We start from the raw sequence: 6,195 nt of genomic DNA, 5'->3' as shown, positions 1-6,195 counted from the left end.
AAACAATTAATTTGATCACATGATATTTAAATGAATATTTTTATTTTTTTTATGTAAAAATTTATTAAAACAAAACAAAGAGAAAAAAAAATTAATTTTGGCCTGGGGATTGTTAAATTTTAGAGAAAAAATACAAATGCTTTCTTGAAAGAGATTAGAATATTTATGAACTTTGGATTGAAAAACAAAGTGTAAAAGAAAATAAGTTGTCGTAAAAAAATAGAGAATTAAAACTCAGCTTTAAAGAATTATTTTATCAATTAATTTTATTTTTATTAGGTTAAAAATAATCAAACAAAAAAAGATAAATTAAAAGTTACAAAACATATTCATGTTTACATACTGATCAAAATAAGTTAATTCATCAAAATTAACGAAACTTATTGAAATTAATAAAAAAAATTTGATATTATTCGATATCAAATTTAATATAAAAAATAATTTTTAAATATATCTTTTTTGTATAACTAAAACGTAATGACTAATATGTTAGATATCAAACAAAATTAGCAACATTACTATATATACACATGCATTTTTTTTTTCAAGTTCTTATATTATTTATATGTGTGCGAGATTAATGTAGTTATTTATATGTGTATCAGATTAACGTAGTTATTAATCTTTCTTCTAAGATAGTAACATGGGCTGTACCACATTAGTGAGAGTGAAGACAAATTTAGAAAAAAAAAGAAAATCTCAAAGGAGTAAATTGAAAAAATCAACCAAGTTGAAGACAGAGTAACTTGAAGATTGGGGAGATAGTACTATTGAGGATTGAATTGTTAGGCAATAGAGTTAGGTTTCTTTCACATGCATATACACCAGAACTTGTCTTCTTTTGTGCCCACTCAAGGAGATGGGGTGTCTTTCACGAGCTTTGTCATTGGAAAAAAAAAAAAAAAAGCCTATATCTATGACCTTTTCAAACCATACCTTTACGTCTTTAATGCTCGATACCAAGACTGGATCCCACTTTGATGCTGATGGTGACCTTTCTGATTTCATGGAGAACAGTTCTTAACGTCATTCAAGCAATGGGTTTCGTTTCGAGTGTCGTTATGCACTTTCCTTTTCTTTTCCTCTCCATATCTTTCTCGTTAGAGAAAATTTGGGTTGAAATAGACAGAAAGTATTTACTACAATTCTATAACTATTACATTTCTAAATCAAATCATCAACTTCAGGCAGCCCTCTAGTTCTAGTATTTGATTTAATTAAAATTAAGATATGATTGAAATTTGGAAAGGTGGAGGGCAATGCATCATCTATCGCCATATTTCTGTTTCTTTTTATTTCAATTATTTGAAAGGTTTGCTTGGATAAATGTGTGCAAATGCATCAACTATGATAATTGTTTTGAACAGGGTAAGTCATGTGCTAGAATCGTGGTAGAGAAACAGTGTTTGCCAGAAATATAGGTATGAAGGTCTGTAGACTCTTTGACATTGAACTCCTTGCATCAATCTTGATATTTGTTTCTGACTCTGTTAAGCTCGACAAACTTACCTATCCATTTATCTGGATGTTTCCCCTGTATGCCTAACTTTAGTATGTTAAAGACCTTAAAAATGTATATATCTTTTGATGTATAAAATCTAGGAGCAGATAGGCTACTCCATTTTTCATTTTAGGATACATACGTGTAGTTGCTTCACTTGTTTTATTGGAAGTTACATTATGAATAGCAACGACTAAAGATTATTTGTGATTGAATTTAAAATCTCTTACAATCGAGACGATTAAATTAACTAATTAAATCAATTTTCGTTGATAAAAATTTTAAAATATTTATTTTTTTTGGTATGCACTTGCTCAAATTTTAATACAGTAGTTTGTACTTGATCATAAGCAAAATTCCTTAATTAAAAATCTAGTAATTTTAGAAACATAGGTTGGATTTCATCACTATTTAGCAAAGGGAGGTATGCAAATTGTGATAACGTCTAGATCTGGAGATCTATCGTTAGATATTGATTTTAAGAGTCACCATCAATTTTTTTATTTACTTGCAATTGGTCATTTAAGGAATCTATAATTTCAAATAATACATAAGCTAGACTAAGGGTCCTTAAAAAAATAGGTTCAGGTCTATTAACCAAAATATGGTTCGGGAGTTCGGTTACGAGTGAGGAAGGTTATAGCACCCTCACAACGTCCATCGAAAGATAGTACCAGCTTAAATTCGTGTTATCCAATAAGCCTTAAAAATTTTACCAAGTAATTAATTATTAAAAATTATTCTTAATTAACTCTAATACTTTTGATAAAAAATTAAAAAAATCCCCTCATCTCAAAAGTATGCAAGAAAACTACTATTTCACTTGCAAAGATTTCATTGTCAGATTATTTAACATTTTAAAAAAATTCAAGAAAAAAAAAGAAAAAAAATAAAATAAAACAAAACAAAAAGGAATAATGATTCAACTTTTTGATACAAATCCTTTTCTTTTTATTTTTTTTTAAAGAATTCATTACTTTTGTATAAGAAAAATTGATATTTTCAACTTTTTCTTAAAACATTTAGAGTTTTTATTTTAAGAAAAATTGATACTTTCAACTTTTCCTTAAAATATTTTTCTTGATAATTTTTATTTTTAAAAAAAATTGATACTTCCAACGTTTTCCAAAAAATATATTTTTTTTATTTTAAAATTTTAATTTTGAGAAAAATTGATACTTTCAACTTTTTCTCAAAATATTTATTTTTTGAAATTTTTTTTTGGGAAAAAAATTATTGAAAAGAAAGAAAAAAAATTAAAATTAAAATTAATGAATACCAAATAATTCTAAATTAAAATAATAATAATAAATAAATAAATAAAATAAAATAAAAGAAACCTTGAATCGGCTCGACTAAAGGAAGAAAAACGGTTCAAGAACGTGGCTCCAACAAATCAGCTCAGCTCGGTTTGATGACTGAGGTGTGGGTCGAAATCGGGTTGCGTTACGGGTCGGGTCGCCTGAATGAAAAACACGCAGATCCCGAGTTTTCTTTAGATTCAAAATGGCATTATTTTTTGGTACTATAAAAGGTAAATTTCAGCTTTTTTTTAGCAAAATTCTCTTCCTCCTTCTCTCTTTACTCCATTTTTTTTCTCTCTCTCTCTATCCTTTTCAAGAACATTGGTTGAAATTTAACCAGATTTTGAAAATTCTTTTGAATCTGGGTTGTTTGCATGAAATTCGTTAGAAGGTTGGTCGGTTTCTAGAAATAGTATGCCAAAAATTGGGTAATAGGTCGAAAAATTCAATCGGTGCCGAAAAGGTAATCGAAAAATTCAAATATCATCAAAAAAATCAATCGAAATCTGGAATTTTCATAAATTCCCAGAAAAAAAATCACCAAAAATTCCCCAAAAAAATGCCTAAAATCTTTAATATTGCTTCTGACCTTTTTAAACACCTTTCTGCTTTTCTTTTATTCCTGTGTGTTCTTTTCGTGTGTCCTTGAGTTTTGTTTCAACATCTATTTATAGGGATTGATCAGAAGAGTTTTTGATCAATCCCAATTTCATTTGGGATTAAGATTCAAATTTTGAATCCAATCCCAACTTTACAAGTCCCCAAATTCATGGCCAAATTCATTCTAATTTTTTTTTATCCTAATCCTAATCCCAACCGAAAATTGATCAAAAAAAAAATTAAAAGAAAAGATAAATAATAAAATATATTAATAGATAACTAAAAATAATAATAATAATAGATAAATAAAAAATATTAATAGATAAATAATAATAATAATAATCATAATAATAATCATAATAATAATGAAAAATAATTAAATTAAAATTAAATTAAATTAAAATTAAAAAGAAAAATTAGCCCATATTACCCACTTGGACTAGGCCTAATTGATTTGGGTCTAGATCAAATTGGGTGTCTACAGCTGTCTATTTTTATACATTTTTTGTGAAACATGAATTGTGCAAAAACGTAGACACCCATTCAAGACTCAACTCGACATCTTTTTTGCTTTTTTTAATTTTTTAGTTAAAATTTTGATCAAAGTCCTCTAAGTAGATGCTCAACGACTTTGAGTAAAATAAATAAAGCTCCTCTAAACAGAGGCTTAACAACTTTTGAAGAAATAAATAACTCTTCTAAACAGAGGCATCACAATTTTTGAAAGTAAATTGCTCCTCTAAACAGAGGCTTAACAACTTAAAAAAAAATAACTCCTCTAAACAGAGGTAATGAACTTTGAAAAATAAATTGCTCATCTAAACAGAGGCACCACAACTTTAAAAAATAAATGGCTCCTCGACAATCACGTCTAGAGAAGTCAAAAATCATGTTTGAAGGAACTTTAGGAGATTATGCCAAAGGGTCTTACAAATCGTTTCGATACCAAAAGATATCCTTTTCCAAGGATTAAAAACTTACCTTACAAGCGTTTTCTCAGATAAGAATTTGAAAAAAAATCTTCACATCTGTCTTCTGTATGTGGGATCCTAGAATACCCATGCTTCTTGAATTTATGCACTATGCTTTCTTGAATGTAGTATATGCTATGCAATGCGCATGAGATTTAATGCATGCTATGTAAATGTTGGCTAATTAATTCCTATTCAATTGTGGTACTCAAGTTTCTCAAGCTCTTTTCTTAGGCCTCGAACCTTTTGTTCTTCAAAAACCAAGTCAGCGTAACTCTTAATCATCTTTTTCATTTAATTCTCATATCCTTTCTGTAAGCAATCTCTTTTCAAATTCAATATCCTTATCAAAAACTGAACATCTCAAATTTACCTTTATCACTCTTGCTCATTTCCAATGTAATGTAAAAATATTTCATGTTATTAATTATTTATCAATCATTATTTCAATATCAAAAAGTAAGAATATATTCACACATTTCTTCCATTGCAAGGTATTAATGAGAAAAGAATAAGAATGGTTAGGAAATAATGAACAGAAGAGGCACACAAAGAATGAAAAAAATATCTTTTATTAGCAAAAAGATTGGCAAACTTTGGCCAAGAAGAAATTACAAAGATAGGTATGGGGAGACAATGCCAAAAAATGAACAGTCAGACAATCATGATAACACATCTTAAGGTTCTTCTGAAAACCCAATCATCTGATGCACTTAACAATTTAGAGCTCTTTCGAATTTGCTAGCCTCCATGCCAATGAATTTTTAGATTTGATGCTGTATTCTCTTTATCTAAGCTATCTTTTTAGGTTTTCAACTTAGATAAATCCTCTATGACTTAAACCGTCATTTTAGGTTTTTCATCTTGAGTCATCCTTTTTCATTCCCTTTTTTTTTTTTCTTTTTTTACTTTTTTTAAGCATAGTACTTCTTCACAGCATCAAAATTTATAGGATAGGGTAAATTATTTTCATCCATCTTAACCAGTATCAATGTTTCACCTTAGAAAACCCGTTTTGCCACATATGACCCTTCTCAATTTAGAGTCTATTTTCCTCTAGTATCGTGCTGATTTGAAAAAATTCTTTTCAAGATCAACTCTTCTTCTCGAAAGTAACGAGATCAAACTTTTTTGTCATCAGCTCTCATTATCCTTCTTTGATATAGCTGATCATGGCATAATGCAGTCAACCTCTTTTTTTCAATAAAATTTAACTATTCATAGCATTCTCGAACCCATTCAGCCTCTTTTAATTTAACTTTTCTCAGAACCCTTAAGGATGAGATATCTACTTCTATTGATAATACAGCTTTCATCCCATAAACAAAAAAAAATGGAGTTACCTCAGTAGAGGTGCGCACTATCGTTCGATATGCATGCAATGCAAATGATAACTTCTCATGCTAGTTTTTATAGGTTTCGATCATCTTTTTAAGAATTTTTTTTATATTTTTGTTAGCTGCCTCAACTGTCTCATTCATTTTTGAACGATATGATGCTGAGTTATGATGCTTGATCTTGTATTAGGCACATATTTCTTGCATCATCTTGCTGTTTAGATTCTTAACATTGTTCGAAATGATTCTTTTTGAAAGTTCATATATGCAGATGATCTCTTTTGTTATGAACTTACAAACCACATATTGTGTTACATTTGCATATGATACTACCTCCACCCATTTCATCAAGTAATATATCATCACAAAAATAAATCTACGTCCATTAAAAGCCTTTGGGGTAATAGGACCAATGACATCCATGCTTCACATCGAGAATGATCAAGGTGGTACCAAAACATATAGAGTAAATGGTAGAGCAT

Source organism: Durio zibethinus, chromosome 11 (genome assembly GCF_047325235.1).
Source record: "Durio zibethinus cultivar Kanyao isolate XHJ-2024 chromosome 11, ASM4732523v1, whole genome shotgun sequence".
Lineage (NCBI taxonomy): Eukaryota > Viridiplantae > Streptophyta > Magnoliopsida > Malvales > Malvaceae > Durio > Durio zibethinus.
This window is presented reverse-complemented; position numbering follows the sequence as displayed.